Below are 22740 nucleotides of genomic sequence, written 5' to 3' on the forward strand. Positions count from 1 at the left end.
TTTATTTAAAAAAATAAATATATTTTTATATTCATTATATTAAATAGATTAATAAATAAAAACTAAAAGATTAAACAAATACGTGAAAACAGGAGAGAAAGTCGACACGAGAAGTATTTAAAAAAAATTGCTTTCCATGTGTTAATTATAGGTACTTATTTACTATTATACCTACATATACGAGTATATAGGTGCTTAGGTATTGCAAGATGGTAAAATATAATATGTAAAAATATGTTCACGACCATATTATCACAAGAGGTACTTAGACGCAGAGAATGTAACACGAGTTGCCAACTTTCTACCAAACTAATTGGAGTGCTGCCTGGCTGGAGGCGAGCCTACTGCCCTGAAACGGAATAAAAAAGATTTGTTAACGATGTTTACTATCAGCGGAGATATTAGATTTTTTATTTAATTTTATTTACCACATATAATATTGGTGTGAGTGAAATTTGACCTTATGACGACGAAGGACTTTTTACCTAAACGATTTTAACCAATTGACCACTACGCCCTCTACTGGTTCAACCTGATTTTGTTCATATTGTCAAAGATTATAACATAATATGTTACAGTACAATGTGAAATTCTACCTAATATTGCAAAACCTTGATACCTGCCCACATAACTTCAAAAATTCTTAACAAATTTCAAAACTTTTATAAACCTAGACGATGACATCCCCTATTTTCTCTCATAGGGGATGAATTAATACCAATAAACAACAAAAAACCTTATTTTAGCACAATTCCAAGATCAATTCTTAAATATCTCACATCAAAATTCAAGAACCTTCTATCTATACAAAATTTCACCCCTCTAAGAATATTTGCAGATACTTACGGGATACATAAGTCACTTAGGGGATGATATTTCTAAAATGTCGAACCTGGTGTTTGTTATTTTTCTCCTAAGAAAATTCTTTAAACACAAAATGTTTCATCCCCAATTAAAAATATAATGGAATTCCCAAACATAATGTCAACCCCAACATTAGCTTCTTAGGGGATGATCGTCTAAAAATGATTTTTATATGCAAGTCCTATCGGTATGTAATTTTTTTTTTTTTTAGTTTTATAGAAATATATTTAAGAGTATAAATATAAAACCTCGAGTAACGTAATCAAAATATATATTTATACCAGATATCTCATAAAGTTTCACTCTTTATTCCAATGTTTTAGGACTGAGGATATTTTTTCTAAAAATGCATAAACAAAAATTGCTTTCTTTTTTTTATTTTATTTCCATATTTCAGGATTAATGTCCAGTTTCCAATTTAAGAATATAAGAATTAAAATTTGTCATTCGATTTTCATCCCCGACTTCATCCCTTTAGGGTATAATTTTACTAAAATCATGTAATACGTGTGCTTTATTTTTTTACTAGGAATCAAAATACAGAACAAGTCTTAGTCTTGCATAATGACGGATCTTTAATAACTATCAACTTCTACCCTCGATTATGTTCCCTAAGGAGTGTTTATTTTATACAAACTGAAATATTAAACTTAATTTTATACTAAAAGTATAAATACAGAATTGTAACACCCTTACTAAAAATTTTTCAGACTCTGATTCTCATTAAAAATTTCATACCATATTGGAGACCCATACGGAATAGTTTTTCAAAACTGCTAAATCATGTGTCCTTTAATTATATAAGGTGTCCGAGAGGAAATCTACAAATTATGATAAAAATTACCGTGTAGGTCTCGGCATAGAATGGATCAGCCCTTTCTTTTCGCTGACGGTCCACCTCATGGAAAATAGTTACTGTTGCCTATAGACATGAGCAGTACCATGGACATAACAGAGTATACTGTTTCGCCCGTGATACCCCCCATGCGTTGCCATTCCTGAGGACTCAGGTGTTATTCCTCTGTACCCAGTAAATTCACGCCATATACCACCCTTCAAACCGAAACACAGCCATGCAAACACAACTGCTTCACGGTTGAAACACGAATGGGACAGAGGTACCCAAGCAAATGACTTTTGTACAAAGTCTCCCTCTGGGTGTCGTAAGAGGCGATTTAAGGAATTTAATGGTAGAGGGATAAGCGGCAGAGTTCCTTTTAAAACATTTATGAAACTCCCCAACTTTCACCCCTAAAACAGGTTTTCATCCCTAAAACATTGGAGAGGTTCACTCTGGAGAAATAAGCTTTTTACGACAACTTATTTGATGGATTCAGATAAAAAACAAAAAAAAATTGTGCTCCAAACATAATTTCAAATTTTTTTTAACTTCTTTAACACATTTAGAAACTTTTCCATATTTCCAGTGACGTGTCATTGAAGATTTGAGCAACAAAGGTTACGCCGCTCTGACATACAAACACATACAAAAATCTATAATGAAATTACAAGCATTTCTTTTTAGTTATTCGCCTACGGGACCCTAAATGTTACATCGTGAGAAAATGTACATATAAGATACAAACGCGACACCTACCCATATAAATCTGTGAATTAAATTATAATATTCTTTTATTTATATATACTTCGTACTTTATTGTACACAAAAAGTTACAAACATATAATATTAAATACAGATGTACAACAGGCGAGCTTAACACTGTAAGAGTTCTCTTCCAGCAAACCCTGAGTGGAAAGGAGCATTAATTAGCAGCAAGCAATGTGCGTACAATAAGAGGTGGAAATAGTTGCTTCTATTAAGAAATGATATTTTTTTTTTATTATTATATCTTATTATTATTTAATTGATGTTTAAAAAAATTGATTTTCTTTTATTTTAAACTAGTCGTTTACCGTGGCTTCGTCTACACGAATCTATTCCAGTGAGACATTCTATATGAAAAAATATTGGCCAGTGAGGGGATAGAATAGGAAAATTAAAGATTCCGTTCAGCTTGACATGATTCCCGTGTAGACCTTTGATTTCAGACCCTTGGGGGTTGATGAAACTGCTCACTATTAGTTTTATAGCATTCCTTCTGGAAAGCATCGTGATTAATTTATTGTTAATTTTTTTTATACAACTTAGAATGGCAAACAAACTGACGGCCCACCTGATGGAAAGTAGTAATCGTCGCCTATAGGCATGAGCAGTACCATGGACATAACAGAGTATACTGTTTCGCCCATGATACCCCCCATGCGTTGCTATTCCTGAGGATTCAGCTGTTATTCCTTTGTACCCAGTAAATTCACGCCATATCCCACCTTTCAAACCGAAACACAGCCATGCAAACACAACTGCTTCACGGTTGAAACACGAATGGGACAGAGGTACCCAAGCAAACGACTTTTTTACAAAGTCTCTCTCTGGTAAATTGATCTTGATGAGCCAACTGACCTGCTTCATCCTCACCTATCATTTCTCACTGGTGCCCCACTAGTGTATACCGATAGCGCAAGTGGATTTACCATTCCATTATCATCCATGACAAAAAGCTATATAAATATTCACACCTTATTCCAAAACATGGAAAAGATTTTCCAAAAATGCTAAAACTCTTTCCTTTAACACATACTTTTAATCCTTTAATCCTTTGTAAGTTTCTTTATTAAAAACCCCCAACTTCAATCCCCTTATGAAATGAATTTTTGAAAATCCTTTGTGGAATTCTCTTCCCATATCTATCCGTGAGAGTCAAATCCTAAATATTTTTAAGAGTACCCTTAAAGGGCATCTTCTATCTCTATGAACATATATTTATCTATCTATATATGTATGTATATGGTATATATATGTGTATGTGTGTGTAAGTATATGCATAGATGTAGGTATGTATTTATGTATATGTATTTGTACGATTAAATATAATATAATTAATTTAATTTTGTCTGTTTAAAAATTGTCACAATACTGTACACTGCTGTATCCGCTGACATTGATGCTCCTTTCCACTTTGGCTGTTGCTGGAAGAGAACTCTATCAGAGTTAAGCTCGCATTTGTACGTTTGATTACGTCTGTCATATTCTTATAATTAGTGTGTACAAAAAAGAATTAAATAAATAAATAAATACTCTTCTTTTTCATTTTATAAAAATCTAGCATAAAAAAAATAGTTTTTATAATTTCAATAGTTTGAAAGTGGTGATGTAGAGCGAGCACAGCTCAGCCAAGCAAACTTTGTTGACTGAAATTTAGAGATCCCAAGTTAACTGAAATTTTCAAATTTATATTTGAATAATTAAAAAATGGATGCCGCTTGCCTATGCTTCGTAGGGTATAATCCTTTACCAGAGGGAGACTTTGTACAAAAGTCGATTGCTTGAGTACCTCTGTTCCATTCGTGTTTCAACCGTGAAGCAGTTGTGTTTGCATGGCTGTGTTTCAGTTTGAATGGTGGGTTATGGCGTGAATCTACTGGGTACAGAGGAATAACACCTGAGTCCTCAGGAATGGCAACGCATGGGGGTATCATGGGCGAAACAGTATACTGTGTTATGTCCATGGTACTGTTCATATCTATAGGCGACGGTTATCATTTTCCATCAGGTGGGCCGTCAGCTTGTTTGCCATTCTAAGTTGTTATAAAAAAATTGAATAATTATAAACAGCTTTTGTATAACCTAAATGTCATTCAAAAATTTATTTTTTAGGTATTTATTTTAAGGTGTACATCATATTTGGTACCGATATCACAAGAAGTATGCCGGCAAGATCGTGTGTGCCCCGGCATAGAAGGGGCCACTCCTCCCTTTCCCGTGGGTGTCGTAAGTCAACTAAAGGACGGCGAGGGATGGGCAGCAACGTCCCTCTTAAAACATCTTTAAAAATCTAACTGCGGTTGCCAACTTTTCTGCCAAGCGTGATAACTCCTGACAAAACCCTCTTTATAGGGAAGGCTTATGTCCAGCAGTAGACAATTCACGGCTGAAAATAGATCGACCTTCACGCGATCTACTCTGGAAACCATCACGGTGAATTCCTGGTGAATTAATCGCGATGTGCCAACTGACCTAATTTCATTCTCATCTATCATCCATAACGATATCCCATGAGCTTAAATCGATAGCGCGTGTAGGATTATTATTCCATTTTCATCCCATAAAAAACACATTTGGATACAGGCAAACGTCTTTTATACAAAATTTTTTTTTACAACACAGGGGGCAAACAAGCATGCGGCTCACCTGATGGTAAGTGACTACCGCCGCCCATGATCACCCACAACACCAACGGCATTGCAGGTGTGCTGCCGGCCTTTTCAAAAGGAATATGCTCTTTTCTTGAAGGTTATGTTGTATCGGTTCGGAAATACTGATGCTGGAAGTTGATTCCAAACAGTAGTTGTGCGTGGGAGAAAGTGTCTTGAAAAACGCATGGTGGAGGACCGCTACTCGTCCAGATGGTTGGAATGAAATTTTAGTTTATGGCGGGTTGTACGATGGTGAAAATCAGCAGCAGGTATCAATCCGAACAATTCTACAGAGCACTCCCCATGATAAATTCGATAGAAGATGCACAGAGATGCAACATCTCTACGCAGTTTCAGTGGATCGAGTCGGACAGTAAGACGCCTGATCGTCAACAATTCGAGCTGCCCGACTTTGAATGCGGTCTAACGGAAGGAGTTGGTCAAACGTCCATATTGTAATATTAATGATTCTTTTTCAAACTAAATACATAGTTTGCGCCCCTGTTAGTTCTATATTCATTTTATCATTATGGAACTCGGTTCTCTTTTGTGAAATAAAGTTGTAATTATATAAGTGTAGGTATCCAACAAAAAAACTATTCGAATACACATATGGAAATCGCGTTTAGATAAATTTTACTACCATTTAATAGATAATAATAATCATACGAACTAAGTGCCGCATCCCTGATACGATAAATTATATCTTGCTTGTTGTTATTATTAAAAAAAAATAAAATAAAACATGCGTATAAATCGACAAATCTAACTGGGTCAGTTTAATTAGATAATTAATTATATATATATATTTACAATGAACATAAACTAATTATGTAGGTATCAAGTACGTGAATGTACATACATGTTGAGTGCATACTGACTCCACGAGCTATTTATACATGCATAGAGGATGGCATAATGAAATATTTCTGTATTGCAGTTAAAAAAAAAGACAAGTTCCAAATTTAAAAATTTTGTATGTTTTCAAAGTAGCAAAGTTTGAAGAGAGTGATATGACAGGGTACAGAAGCATAACACCTGAGTCCTCAGGAATGGCAACGCATGAGGGGTATCATGGGCGAAACAGTATACTCTGTTATGTGCATGGTACTGCTCATGTCTATGGGCGACGGTTACCACTTTCCATCAGGTGGGCCGTCAGTTTGTTTACCATTATAAGATATATTGTTTTAGTAAAGGATAGAGAGAATCGTATCACAGACATGAAAAAAGAAAAAAAGAAATAAAACTTCAGACGAATCCGGACATTTTTTTTCTCTTCCTCAGTCGGGTGGGAACTATTGTTCAAACCACACATTATATTTTTTTATGGGTGAAAATGGTATGGTAACCCCGCCTGCGCTAACGGGATACGCTGGCGGAGCACCAGTAAAGGGTGATAGATGAGGATGAAAACAGGTCAGTTAGCCTATCATGATGAATTCATCAGGAATTAACCACGATAGTTTCCAGGGGGAACCGCGAGGAGGTCGACCTGGCTGGGTATATTGCTAGTAATAGGATTCTCAGTCTCCATTACTAACAATCCCTTCCCCCCCCCCCCACACATTAAATTAGGTACGTGCACGTGTTTATTATTAATAAAATAAAAATGTCACAATTAGCGGCGTACGGTGTAATATTATAATCACTGGTGACCTAGCCTCGTCGAAAGGTAGGTCGTTACCCCCGCCGGCACTCTGCGCGCGCTTCCTAAACCTTCTATCGTTACTAAACGTGGAAATATTACCACCGAACTAATACAATTTGCTCCGCAAAAAATTGCTTCAGTCTTACTTTTTTTTTATACAACTTAGAATGGCAAACTAGCTGACGGCCCACCTGATGGAAAGTGGTAACCGTCGCCTATAGACATGAGCAATACCATGGACATAACAGAGTATACTGTTTCGCTCAAGATACACCCCATGCGTTGCCATTCCTGAGGACTCAGGTGCTTTGCTTGCAATTGCTTCACGGTAGAAACACGAAACAGTGGTACCCAACCAAGCGACTATTGTACAAAATCTCCCTCTGGTAAAATTATAATAAAATTAAATTACACTACAATAATAATTCTATTACTAATACATAAAATAAAATTGTAACCAGCCGATGTCTGTGCATGGTGAATATTTAATTATTTGTAAGTAATTGTAAATTTTTAATGAAAAGTTTCGCGACTGACTCTTGGCCACAGCAGAATACCAGTGTTTTGCTCTTTTAAGGGCAAAGCAATAAACTGAGCTGTGACCATTTTGTGTTACTATGGCACACGCATGAAGGAATGGTAACAAAGGAGATTGTTATATTATGTTTTTTGTTTTTGTTTTTTTTTTATTTGTGTTTTTTTTATTTTTATTCTTTTGTCTCTTTTGCTATGTATTACGTGTATGTTTTTTTTTATTGAAATTTGTGTGCTGTAAGTAATGTAAATAAATTGTCTATCTATCTATCTATCTTAATTAAAATTGATAAAACCAACTGAATCCTAAATGATCATTTTCAGATAATTTGTCTGTTGGTCTGTACGTTTGTTACGGTATCAAGCAAAAACTACTAAATCAAATTGGATGCGGCTATTACAGTTGTATTCCTTAATTTTTAACATACAATCTGGTGTATGTTTTATTTTAATAGGTTACGTAAAATGGATCTATTACGTCCGTTTTCCAACTACTTTTAAATAGCGTAAATATCATAATATTCTTTATTGTCAGGTACTTACCTCATAGAGGTACAATTTTTTTACAGCATACTCGGACAACATGTAAAATATAATATAAAAAAAAAAAAAATTAAAACGTGTGGAAAATGTATAAAAAGTAAAGTAAAATATTTTAGTATAAACACGGTTATTAGATAAAAACTTGTAAAACATACCTATTAATTTTTTTAATTACACCTTCGGAAACGCAACTATGAAAACCGCATTTAATTCGGTGTAGTAACATTTGCGTGATACCGGTACAAATATTCAGACTTATGAATTACTAAAAATTCTTGATTTTTTTTACAACGCAGGGGGCGAACGAGCATGCGGCTCACCTGATGGTAAGTGACTACCGCCGCCCATGATCACCCACAACACCAGCGGCATTGCAGGTGTGCTGCTAGCCTTTTTAAAAAGGAATATGCTCTTTTCTTGAAGGTTACGATGTCGTATCGGTTCGGAAATACTGCTGCTGGAAGTTGATTACAAAGAATGGTTGTGCGTGGAAGAAAGTGCCTTGAAAAACGCACGGTGGAGGACCGCCACTCGTCCAGATGGTTGGGATGAATCTTTGCTCTAATAAGTAACTCTTATCCTTGATAAGGGTCTTGCCCTTATATGAATTTTTCCTACATGTTCCACATGTATAGACATCCTCTAGTTGATGATATGATGCCTACAGCCACTTTCTACCATCGCACGGCTCGCCATCGGCAGGGAGTTCATCCTCATGTCCTACAGCCTCAATGGTCGCGTACTGCGCGGTTTCAGAGATGTTTCCTTCCACGAACACTCAGGTTGTGGAATGAGCTCCCTGCCGAGGTTTTCCCAAGAGACTACAGCATGGGGTTCTTCAAAAGGGAGGTAAAGAGGTTTCTTCAGGGTCGGCAACGCGCGCGTAATACCTCTGGTATTGCAGGTGTTCATAGGCTACGTTAACCGCTTACCATCAGGTGGGCTGTATGCTTGTTGGCCACCTCAGTGGTATATAAAAAAAAATGTCTAGATACAGTTCTAGTCTATTAGTAAGATAGTAAGAAAGATAGATTTGCGTTTGTGTTTTTTTATAATACTGGCACTTGAAAATCATCACCTATTAATATGAACAGCGCCATCATCATCACCATCATATCAGCCCTTAACTGTCCACTGCTGAATATAGGGGTTTTGCCAGCAGTTACCATGCTAGGCAGGCGGATTGGCAACCACAGTTAGGCTTTAGGGATGTTTTAAAAAGGACGCTAAAACCCATCCCTCGAGCTCCCATAATCTCCTATTATAACACCCACGGGATAGGAAGGGGTGGCCTATTCTATGCTTGGACCACACGGCCATAAAGAAGGAATTCATAGACAATAATGTCAAGTGATGATTTAAAAAAAAATCTACTAAGATATTCGTAAATTTAGAAAAAGAAAACGGTTGTGGACTTTGCATGTTAGAATTTGGAGTTCTGTTATCCCTGCCTACCTCAATAGGATAAAGCCGTGATGTATGCACTACGTACGGATGTAGTTGAATGTAACAGAAATAAAAACAGTGGGCGTTCTCGCTCGGAAACACTGACCGCTTGCGTAACACATTCTTGCACTACCGGTAGCCAAATGCCGCAATTATTCAAATTAAAAATAAAAAAATCTTTATTCCTACTGGATTATTAGAAATACCTCTTATATGATAGTTTTTTTTTTTTTACTTCTTATGACCGGAACATTTCGATTGCCTCTAATACAAAGTGTGTATATATGTGTGTGTGTAAAATATATATATATATATATATATATATATATATATATATATATATATATATATATATATATATATAAGGTAAAACATATAGTAATTACATTTGGTACACGTGTAGGATATATCCTAATATAGCACATAGAATATTTTATATTTATTTATTTATTTTTATTTTTAATAAGGCACACATAACAAATTATAACCATGTTAAGTTTATATATAGGTTAATTACCTGGTTTTAATGCTAGGTTACAATTCAAAAACATGTGTACACAACATGATTGACATTTAGACATAACATTTCAATTTCGACACGTGGAAGACATAATAATTAGTAAACATATAATTTACATTAAAAGATACTGATTTATACGCAGACAAAGCCGCGGAATACAGTTAGCAAATAATAATATAGAAGCTAGTATACCTAAATAATAATTCCTTACCATGATTCTGTTAGACGCATTGCAGTCATCCACGGATTGACTCTATCTGTAAATAAAGGAAATATATATATATAAAAACAAATTAATGAGTCAAAATTAATTATTAATAAATAATATTTTTTTAAATATATAATTAACTTTAGTAACTTAAAAAAACTGAGGGCCTACCATGAAATATTTTCCGAAATTTCGGGGACGAACGAAATAGAAATTTGATGTTAAAATTACATAATACATGCCGTTTAAAATTTTTAAAAATATTAAAATATTGTTCTTCTGGACTATTAGGATAGGACTATGATGAACGAAACGTTAAGCTCTATTTACTGGGTCGATTTAGGGTACGAACAAAAACACGAAATTGAGCCCGAAAATTCGGAATTTCATTTCATGGTAGGCCCCCTGTTTTATTTTTTCAAAATCGGCTTCGAGATTCCATTATCCCGTACCTACAGAAAAGTAGTGAAGATATAAATAAATTCATTGTCACATGTAAAACCTTTCATAGTGCTAATATAAGTAACATGTAGTTCAATAGTAAAACAGAAAGCATTCAACTATTAGACATGGGCAATATCCGATACCTACCTATATATTGATACCAGAGGGAGACTTTGTACAAAAGTCGATTGCTTTGTAGTGACCAAAATCGAAAAAGGAATGTTGCGTTGGTTTGGTCATTTGGAGAGGATGGATGAAAGAAGAATTACGAAAGAGATTTATCGAGCAAGAATGAATGGAGATGTCGGTAGGGGCCGCCCTAGACGGACGTATGTCGACCAAATAGGCGACGTGCTGAAGAAGGGCCAAATTAAAAGTACCCGTAACCGACGAGCGTGTATGACAAGATTGATGAATGTGGAAGAAGCGAAAGAGGTTTGTTTGAATCGAAGCATTTGGCGTTCCATTGTTTCTGCCTACCCTAATGGGAGACAGGCGTGACAGATATGTATGTATGTATGTATGTCGATTGCTTTAATACCTCTGTCCCATTCGTGTTTCAACCGTGAAGCAGTTGTGTTTGCATGGCTGTGTTTCGGTTTGAAGGGTGGGATATGGCGTGAATTTACAGGGTACAGAGGAGTAACACGTCGCCTATAGACATGACCAGTACCATGCACATAATTCTAAGTTGTATAAAAAAAATATTGAGTTCTTCTAGACGTTGATGACCACCCTTTACCATATTGTACATACCAGTCGGATATCTATATTCATTTGTCCACTGTCCACTGCTGGACATAAGCCTCCCCCATAGTCTACCATAAAGAACGGTCCTGAGCCACCTGCATACACCGGCTTCCTTCAATGCGTTTCATCTACTCGTATATTAATTACGGGGGGGTTATTCTTTTCTTTTATATTGAATAACTGATATCTAATCTAATATTTATTTATTTATTCATTAGTACATATATATGTACATGGCGGACTTAACGCTAAAAGCATTCTCTCCCAGTCAACCGTAGGGAAGTGTCAGAATACTCGAATGCGGTACTAGTAATATATGTGTTATTAGGTCAATATTTTTTTTTATACGACTTAGAATGGCAAACAAGCTGACGGCCCACCTGATGGAAAGTGGTAGCCGTCGCCTATACACATGAGCAGTGCCATGGACATAACAGAGTATACTGTTTCGCACATGATACCCCCCATGCGTTGTCATTCCTGAGGACTCAGGTGTTACTCCTCTGTACCCTGTAAATTCACGCCATATCCCACCATTCAAACTGAAACACAGCCATGCAAACACAATTGCTTCACAGTAGAAACATGAATGGGACAGAGGTACCCGAGCAATCGACTTTTGTACAAAGTCTCCCTCTGGTAAATATGTATAGATATTGTAACTACAACATATATGTATTGCTATATATTAACAACTCTTACTAACTGCTTCGTCAAGGATAAATATGCTCAGGTCTCACGGGTCGTAGGCATGTATTACTTTCTCTTTAAATTGTGTGTGAAATGTATATATTTTTTACATAAATTACATTACCGTCTACGGGGAAACAAATACACAAACGGCCTTCTGCAACTCGAAATGGATTGAACAACTAAAACCCATAGCACCATGCACATTAAAAATAGTGATCAAACGCAGTGCAGTGTGCAAAGTAAAAAAAAAAAAAAACACGACGCGAACAGACCTGTTCATTAATACGAACCTAAAACGGCCCTGTGAATAAAAAAAAAATGCCGCCACCCCAAATGGAGAGGGATAAAAAAGACGTATATATTACGTGAGGGCTGCAACGGTTTTGCCACCAACTGCGCTCTAATTAAATGGGGTATTACGTTTTGCATTAGTTTAAAACCAATAGTCATGCAAAATTCACCCTTGGATCATAGTTTTCAATAAATTTTCAACAAAAACAAACACAAACGAACTGATGACCTTTTTCTTTTAAAAGCTGCTTGAAAATACTGGAATCAAAATAGCTTTGTATAACGTATATATAAAATTCATTGACTGTATAAAGAATTATCAAAATCGGTTCAGAATTAATAAATATTTCGGACGAATCTTTATTGTTTTGAAGTAAGATATTAAAAAATGTAATAACATCTTTTAAATTTATATTTATAGTATAAATATATTTTTTTTTTATGAGTGTAAATGGTATGGTAACCCCGCTTGCGCTAACGGGATACGCTGGCGGAGCACCAGTGAAGGGTGATAGATGAGAATGAAAACAGGCCAGTTAGCCCATCATGATGAATTCATCACGAATTAACCATGATAGTTTCCAGGGAGAACCGCGAGCAGGTCGACCTGGTTGGGTATATTGCTAGTAATGGGATTCTCAGTCTCCATTACTAACAATCCCTTTCCCCCCTATAAATATAAATTATAAAATAAGTAAAAATAATGGGAGTCTAAAGTGGAGGCCTATGTACAGCAGTGGACAGATAGTGGCTGAGACGATGATGATTTAATAAATATTTACCAAATTAAAAAGGGGGTAGGGATTATTAGTAATGCGGACTACTAGATCCATTGCTAGCAATATACCTTATCAGGTCAACTCCACGTGATTCCCCGTGGAAACCATCGCGCTGAATTCCATGTGTATTTATCACGGTAGGCAAATAGACCTGCCCTTTCACACTCACCTATCCTCCCTCACTGGTGCCCCGTATACTGTTAGCGCAGAAGAGACTACCATATCATTACCTTTATGGGATAAATCCGCCATTGTATCATTTATCAGTGTTCAATGTGAATTATGTACAATAAAGATTTTACAATACTCCACCAGTATATACTTTTTGTTTGAAAGGGTGAAGGGTGAAAATGGCATGTTAACCCCGCTTGCGCTATCGGTATACACTGGCGGGGTACCAGTGACAGGTGATAGGTGAGGATGAAAAGGCATGTCAGTTAGCCCATCGTGACGAATTCAACGATAAATTAGTCACGATAATTTCCAGGGGGAACCGCGTGGAGGTCGACCTGATAGGGTATATTGATAGCAATGGGGACTAACCTCCCCATTACTAACAATCCCTTCCAGTATATACTGATAGCGCAGGCGGGATTAAGTACAATTTCATGACCAACCCATTAAATAAAAAATTACAACACCTCTCTTAGTTCGGGGGTTATAAAAAAACTGCACCAGAGGGAGACTGTACAAAAGTCGATTGCTTGGGTACCTCTGTCCCATTCGTGTTTCAACCGTGAAGCAGTTATGTTTGCATGGCTGTGTTTCAGTTTGAAGGGTGGGATATGGCGTGAATTTACAGGGTACAGAGGAATAACACCTGAGTCCTCAGTAATGGCAACGCATGGGGGGTATCATGGGCGAAACAGTATACTCTGTTATGTGCATGGTACTGCTCAGGTGGGCCGTCAGCTTGTTTGCCATTCTAAGTAGTATAAAAAAAAAACTGTTTGCCATTCGGAATAGCATATATAACCAATAGAAATCCATAGGGAATGAGATCATAAAATTCAAATGAAGCCGTCTCTAGGTGTATGGTCACCAATACGAGTTATTAAAATTCTGCACCGATAGAATGCAGTGATTAAAGATTACATATTGGTCTATTACCATCGTGAGAATAGACTCTTGTACTTAGTTACTGTACATAGAATTTTATTTAAAATGCCTCTGCCTTTAAACAGACTTTAAAATCCAAATTGTGTTCCGGAAAATAACTATTTCAATTCAAGTAAAACCAGTTCTGTTAATTTCAAATTTAAACTACTACAATTTTGCTAAAATTCCAATGGGACCAAACTGTAAGTATGGGGGAAAGGGATTGTTAGTAATAGTGTCTTACTGACCCATTGCTAGCAATACGGGTTATCAGGTCAACCTCCTGGTTCCCTATGGAAACCATCGTAGTTAATTTCTAGTGCAATTCGTCACGGTGAGCTAACTGAATTGTTTTCATCGTCACCTATCATCTTCCGCTGGTGCCCCACCTGTGTATACCGATAGCGAGGACGGGGTTACCATTCCATTCTCGTCCATTTAAAAAAACCTGTAACTATGTCCTTTTAAATAAAAAAATCTAAATCGGTTTACAACTGATGCAGTTATTAAGTAACAAACGTAAAAGATACAACCGAGTCATCAACCTTTGTACAAACTTTGTACAAAAGTCGATTGCTTGGGTACCACTGTCCCATTCGTGTTTCTACCGTGATGCAGTTGTGTTTCGGTTTGACGGGTGGGATATGGCGTGAATTTACAGGGTACAGAGGAATAACATCCCAGTCCTCAGGAATGGCAACGCATGGGGGGTATCATGGGCGTAACAGTGTATTCTGTTATATTTATGGTACTGCTCATGTCTACAGGCGACGGTTACCACTTTCCATCAGGTGGGCCGTCAGCTTGTTTGCCATTCTAAGTTGTATAAAAAAAACCTTCTGTTTTTTTTAAGTCAATTGAAAAGAAGGACATTTTGAATTCGCTTTTATTTTGTCTGTAAAAATTCTTGCCTCCTGTCACTAGTTTTGCTACCGTTGAAATCGTTTGTTTTTAATTTTGTGAAATAAATTCTAAGTCCCTTACTAGTAACCTAAGAATATTTTGTACACAAATAAACTTCTTACAATAATTTCTGAATGATTTTATTATGGGTCTACTTTTTTTTTTACAACACAGGGGGCAAACGAGCATGCGGCTCACCTGATGGCAAGTGACTACCGCCGCCCATGATCACCCACAACACCAGCGGCATTGCAGCAGTGCTTCTAATAATAATATAACAACCTATGTTACTTCACTCTCTTTATTAAATTTGTATACGTATATTATAATGGTATCTGTTATTTATTTATTTAGAATAAAATATTAATTTCTCAAACATGCTTGGAAATGTGAGCATTATTTTGACAATCTTCTTAGAGATAAATCAAAATTGTCGTACTGTCCAGATACATGCGGGCAGCGGCCGGCAAAAGTTGTATGAAAATCCATATCTGTCGTGTTTTGCGGCCAGATAAATTACTATGTAAACTCATATCTGTCCTGTAATTTAAAAATGGAATGACCTTTTACTTCGAAACATGGCTACCAAGGAGGTAACTAATACAAGGTTTTATTTAAATTTCGAACTGGCTTGCAAATATAATACTATATCTGTTACGCCTGTCTCCCATTAGTGTAGTCAGAAACAATGGAACGCCAAATGCTTCGATTCAAACAAACCTCTTTCGCTTCCTCCACATTCATCAATCTTTTCATACACGTTCGCCAGTTACGGGTACTTTTAATTTGGCTGTATTTCAGCACGTCGCCTATTTGATCGACGTACGTCCGTCTAGGGCGGCCCCTACCGACATCTCCGTTCATTCTTGCTCGATAAATCTCTTTCGTAATTCTTCTTTCATCCATCCTCTCCAAATGACCAAACCAACGCAACATTCTTTTTTCGATTTTTGTCACTGCATCGTCTTTTAGTCCATACTTCTCTCTAATCACGCTAATTCTTACTTAAAATATAAAATGGTAACGAATATAATGGACACACACAATCTATTTTTTTTTATATCACTGAGGTGGCAAACAAGCATACGGCCCACTTGATGGTAAGCGGTTACCGTAGCCTATGAACACCTGCAATACCAGAGGCATTACGCGTGCGTTGCCGACCCCGAAGAAACCTTTTTACTCCCCTTTTGAAGAGCCCTATGCTGTAGTCTCTTGGGAAAACCTCGGCAGGGAGCTCATTCCACAACCTGAGTGTTCGTGGGAGGAAACATCTTTGAAACCGCGCAGTATTCATATTTCTTTTTTTATTATTATTATTTCTATTAAGGAATTTCGCGACTGGCTCTTGGCTACAACAGAATATCAGTGTTTTGCTCTTTTAAAGGCAAAGCAATAAACTGAGCTGTGACCATTTTGTGTTACTATGGCACACGCATGAAGGAAGAAAATTGTTACTTGTTTTATGTATTTAACTTTTTTTTATATGTATATGCATTTTTTTCTATTTTTACTGTATATGTTTGTTGTTATTTGCGTGCTGGAAGTAATGCAAATACATTATCTATCTATCTATCTATATATCTACATAAATAATTTTAGAATTAGTCACTTTGCTATTTCGTATTGAGGATACGACATGGCAATTAAATTACTGGTTATGGAAGCATACAGTTTAGTCCTTAGGTAGGGGGGAAAGGTATTGTTAGTAATGGAGACTAAGAATCCCATTGCTAGCAGTAGTAGCCAGGTCGACCTCCTCGCGGTTCCCCCTAGAAACTATCATGGTTAATTCCCGATGAATTCATCATGATGCGCTAACTGGCCTGTTTTCATTCTCATCTATCACCCTTCACTGGTGCTCCGCCAGCGTATACCGTTAGCGCAGGCGGGGTTACCATACCATTTTCACTCATAAAAAAAAGTCCTTAGGTATGGCAACACATGAGGGACTCTATGGGGTGTTCTGATGTTCATGGGGCAGTTTAAGTCTATAGTCGAAGATTAAACTTTCTATACAATGAGCCGTTAGCTTATTTGCCTTTCGAAAGCATATAAAAAAAAATACTTTACTGGAATTTTCAGTAAACAAGCAACTATCTCTCTGTTCCCAGCTAGTGCAAATATTTTTACTGCTTATTTATTTATGTAATAAACTTTAATACACCTACTTAGTGTAAATAGTGGACTGTTAACAATTATTTTAAACTTTCAATTTAATTTACACAATTATTATTCATAAATATAAAAAAAAAAAAACTAAAATCAAAATTAAGAAATGTATTAATTTTTAAGAGAACTAGACGTGTCGGACAACTGGTGAAAAATAAGTAAAAAAACAAAAAAATTCGCCAACCCTGCCCTCTGGCGGGGAAAATAAAGAAAATAAAACACACGCACACAAACGCAGCGTCCCATCTATATACATTGTAACGCGTAACTACAATAAGCTGCGGAAAAAGGAATAGATAATTCAGAAAGGGATAGGACGCTGGGCTAGAGCGAGACAGCTGTCGCTCCCCCACAGAACCAGACTCTATTTGGTATTTTTAATGCGCAGTTGCCGTCCCGTGCCTCGTGTAGGGGGAAATACTTGATCTTCTGATTTTTGGGCGCTACGCAAAGGGGCATGCATAAAGATGCATTCTCTTTACTGTCGAAAGTGGACAAGTGCGAGTCGCGTCGTTCTATTAGCGTATCGCAGGTTCGTATGACTTGGGATATGACAACTAAAATATTTTTAAATATATATTAATTAATATTTTTGAATTTACAGGGTACAGAGGAATAACATCTGAGTCCTCAGGAATGGCAACGCATGGTAGGTATTATGGGCGGATACAGTATACTCTGTTATGTGCATGGTACTGCTCATGTCTATAGGCGACGGTTACCACTTTCCATCAGGTGGGCCGTCAGCTTGTTTGCTATTCTAAAGTTGCATAAAAAAAGAATAATTTATATTATATATTTATATACTATATAATATTAAAAAAATTTAGAGTAATGTACAAAATTGTTATAAAATTTATCTTTTTATAATATGCATCAACGCGTGCGTAACCGGGGTGAATCGTTAGTTCTTTTTTTGTACCACTGAGGTGGCAAACAAGCATACGGCCCCCTGATGGTAAGTGGTTACCGTAGCCTATGAACGCCTGCAATACCAGAGGTATTACATGCGCGTTGCCGACCCTGAAGATACCCCTTTACCCCCCTTTTGAAGAACCCCATGCTGTAGTCTCTTGGGAAAAGCTCGGCAGGGAGCTCATTCCATAACCTGAGTATTCGTGGGAGAAAACATCTCTCTGAAACCGCGTTGTACGCGACCATTTAGGCTGTAGGTAATGAGGGTGAACTCCCTGTTGATGGCGAGCCGTACGATGGTAAAAAGTGGCTGTGGGCATCATATTGAATAATTCCTCTGAGCACAATCCATTGTACAGGCGGTAGAACACGCAGAGTGAGGCAAAATATCTCCTAAAACTTAAAGGTTCAATACCACTTGCAAGCCTGGGATCATCGACAATTGTCATAGCTCGTCGTTGCACTGAGTCGAAGGGTTCAAGCCGGTATCTAGGTGCTCCCACTCATAAATGACAGCAATACTCCATATGGGGCCGGATATGCGATTTGTAGAGCATTAATCGCTGATCCGGCGTGAAGTAATGCTTTGCTCTGTTAAGCACATCGAATTTTTTGGCTGTATTTCGGTTTGAAGGGTGGGATATGGCGTGAATTTACAGGGTACAGAGGAATAACACCTGAGTCCTCAGGAATGGCAACGCATGGTAGGTATCATGGGCGGATACAGTATACTCTGTTATGTCCATGGTACTGCTCATGTCTATAGGCGACGGTTACCACTTTCCATCAGGTGGGCCGTCAGCTTGTTTGCCATTCTAAGTTGTATAAAAAAAAATGCCAGCTTCACCTTATCTTCGAGGTGGCCACGGAACCGTACGTCGCTACCAACTGAGATGTCGACACCAAGGATCCCAATGGTTTTAGAGATGTTAAGAGACGTGCCCTAAATAAAAACCATAATTTTCACTAATGAAGTTTGTTGCACAATAAATTTGAAACGAAAGGACGTCATTATAATGAATAAGTATATGTATTCAACTAATTAGCGATCCGACTAACTGTTAGCCAATTAATTTTCCGCTGCTAGCGGAGCGTCAACTATTCTGTCGCCTAAACGAGGACGGAAGCTTTCCTAATTATTTTTTCCCCTATTATTTTAAGGCAAAATCGCTTGATTACCACCTCCCTTTATTTTTTCCTTGTCTTTTTAGAAAGCTATTGTCAATAGTGGAATTTAGCGTCTTTGTTGCTAGTAATATACCATAACAGGTCGACCTCCGTGCGTCCTCCTTGGAAACTATTCAATTTATTTCGATCATTTATTGCATTTTTTGTTGTGTATTGATATGACATAAAAATACAATAAAATATTGAATTAATTGAATACCTCTAATGCTTAAGATTTACTAGTATATAGATTTTAAGCATTAGAGGTACAGTATCCACATGAATTCTGGAAGCGCACAGCAATTATTAAGAAATATTTGTTACATAGTACATATAGCTTTGGGAGGAAAGGGATTGTTAGTAATGGAGACTGAGAATCCCATTGCTAGCAATATACCCAGCCAGGTCGACCTCCTCGCGGTTCTCCCTGGAAACTATCATGGTTAATTCCTGATGAATTCATCATGATGGGCTAACTGGCCTGTTTTCATTCTCATCTATCACCCTTCACTGGTGCTCCGCCAGTGTATCATGTTACCGCAGGCGGAGTTACCATACTATTCATCTTAAAAAAAATAGCTTTATATATAGAATTGTTATAATTATTTATTTAAATCTTTATTACACCAGAAACATAAAAATAAACAATAACATACATACATACAAATCAAGTGAAATACAATAAAGTACAGATTAAATTATATACATAAAAGGAAGGAGTTACGAGGTAACAAACATAAAAAAAAAATACAACTAACTCGGTTGTACTCAACCTCCATTCTTTTCGAAATCTGTTGAAAATATTTATAAATAAATCCACGTTGATATTATAAATATATTTTACCTTACGTTACTTTAATAGCTCATCCATTCATAGTTAAAAAAAAATATGGTAAAGATTTTTTTTTACAAATACAAATGACTTTATTGTGGATCATACGTCAAATTAAGGTATTACATCAGTTAAATAGTATCTCCATGTCCTGCTATTTAAGCGTACAATATATGGAACGGTTAACAGTATATAAAACATAACATTTAAAATTATATAGTGAAACAAAATATATTTATATGAGACATAATTTTTTACAAATTTTTTACTAAACATTATTTTGTACTATATTAAGTGAGTACAGCCGTGTGTGCCACCCCTTGCTTTCGCGTGGGTGTCATAAAAGGTGACTAAGGTACGGCAAGGGATGGTCAGCAGCGTCCCTCTTAAAGCATCTCTAAAAGCTTAACTGCGGTTGCCAACCCGTCTGCCAAGTGTGACAACTACTGGCAAATCTCCCTTTACGAGGAAGGCTTATGTCCAGCAGTGGACAGTTAACGGCTGAATTAATAATAAGTCCGTAAGATCCATAGTTTCACTTATTTTTCTAATAAAATCCATCACAGCCACTTCAGAAATGAAAGAAAGCTCCAGATAGTAGAGTTTGCTGAGAGATTTTGATGCTGGTAGAGACAACAGAATAGACATTGATCCAAAGATTGTCACTAAATAGCGACAAGCGCAGAAAAGGTTCTGTCTGCCGTTCCCCTGCCCTCCGCACTAGTCTCTCTCAAAACTTCTTCTGTTTCCTTGCACCCTACATTTACAATAAACTGAATTGCTTGTTGAATGTATATGCCTTGCATAGATCAAGTTGCAAAAGATCAATTATAAAATATCTAAAATCCCTCAATTATCAGCAAACTGAAGGTCTTTTGTCTCCATCAATTTAAGATCTCCTTAAATAAGTACCAATGGCTAATGTTATTTATATGCTGTAAGTGATACAAATAAATTATATATCTATCTCATTCCATTGCACACACACACACACACACACACACGCGTGCGCGCGCGCACATGCACACGCACACATACTCTGTATTGTGTAATTAACTTTGCCTAAGTTATATATTAGAAATAATTTTTAATGTTAAGTTTATTCTTGCACTTTAGCACAAGCAGCAGTCTCTCACAAAATTGGTCTTCATATAAAATTGTACCTCAAGTTGTCACTTTATTCTAACTTTTGTGAAGAGAAAATAAACCATTCATTCATTCATTCAAAGATTATAAATTACCATCTGGAGATCCTCTGTAAAAACATTTGTTCTTTGTAGAACAATTTTTAATTGTGAGGGAAATTCTAGAGAACAAAGGAACTGGTTCCCTGAACCATCCACATTTCCATGACAGCTAATTAAAGACATATGCTTTTCATCGTTATCATAATTTCAGATATATATTCGGTAGATATAGGCCTCCCGTTCGCCTGTTCTCATTAGAGAAGGTCTTGTGCAATGTAGTCCAGTAATTAAATAAAGACTCGACGAATCAATAGTACTTAAACAAGTCTATTTCTGCACGAGCGAAACTGTGGCCTATATAGCTAGATTACAGCAACTAACTGACATGACGTATCGTAATATTAGATGCAAGACTGTGACATCACAGAACTTAGACAGCGCTATCTGCTGCGCGCGCGCAAGGTCACGTGACGCCAACATGGCCGCCAGGTCGTTCATCCGAGGCGCGGGCGACACGCGCGCCGCACTGTTGTTAAAACTTAGCTGTAAGGTAAGGTCAGGTGCTTTGGTTTATTGGCGATTATTAGACAACAACATTATATTTTGAGAACTGATACAGATGTTTGTTTATATGTATATCACACTCCTCTTTTCGTATCTCTCTTGGTAAGATAGCTGACGTGTTTATATGTAGAATCATATACGTATATACAAATATAAGTAGATATTTGGTAGAACATCTTACTGTATTGTTCTGTGGAACCTCTGATACAAGTTAAGAGTAATTAGCCATGAGGAGAGATATGGACGACACAGTGTATTAACTTTATACTTCTTTTTTTTATACCAACGAGACAGCGAATAATTATATAACCCGTCTGATGGTAACGGTCTCTATAGCCTATGGAGGCCTGTAACACAATGGGTGCCACGTGCACGTTACTGATCTCGTGGAAACCTTAATACACCGTTTTTGAAGAATCCCATACAGTAGTCTCCAAGGAAAATCTCAGCAGGCAGCTTATTCCACAGCCAGATCATTCGCAGGAGAAAATTCCTTTAAAATCGCACTGTATGCGACCATTTAGGTTCTAGCATGTAAGGATGAATTTCCTGTCGATGGCGAGCTGTCTGTTTTACTGTCAGTTTATTTTACATCATCATAATCATCATCATTTTAGCCATTATCTGTCCACTAGTGGATATAGGCCTCCCGCATAGACTGTCACAAGGATCAGTCCTGAACCACCTGCATCCACTGACTCTCTGCAATGCATTTGAGGTCGTCACTGCATCTAGTGAGCTATAAAGTTTATCATTGGATAGGCTGTATGCTTTTTTGCTCTTTGTGGTAAATATAATAAAGAAAAAAAAAATGCTAAATATTTTAATAGGTATAGTGAAACCGTATTCCTCGTAAAGGTTAGTTCAGTTATAAATAAATTCCCAAACATAGACAATTTTATTTAAATAATTAACGATGCAATAG

The 22740-nt window shown here is 36.8% G+C and overlaps 1 long non-coding RNA gene across 1 annotated transcript in view; it reads right to left on the reverse strand.

The window, feature by feature from the left end:
• The window catches only part of LOC113514396 (uncharacterized), a 175736-nt gene that overhangs the window by 82824 nt on the left and 70172 nt on the right, over window positions 1-22740 (reverse strand). Inside the window, exon 3 of the long non-coding RNA XR_008252596.1 lies at window positions 10024-10069. This is a non-coding gene — a long non-coding RNA (uncharacterized LOC113514396). The remainder of the gene's footprint in view (window positions 1-10023; window positions 10070-22740) is intronic.

The sequence above is a fragment of the Galleria mellonella genome, unplaced genomic scaffold, assembly GCF_026898425.1.
Source record: "Galleria mellonella isolate WM207_F2 unplaced genomic scaffold, CSIRO_AGI_GalMel_v1 utg1650, whole genome shotgun sequence".
Taxonomy (NCBI): Eukaryota; Metazoa; Arthropoda; class Insecta; order Lepidoptera; family Pyralidae; genus Galleria; species Galleria mellonella.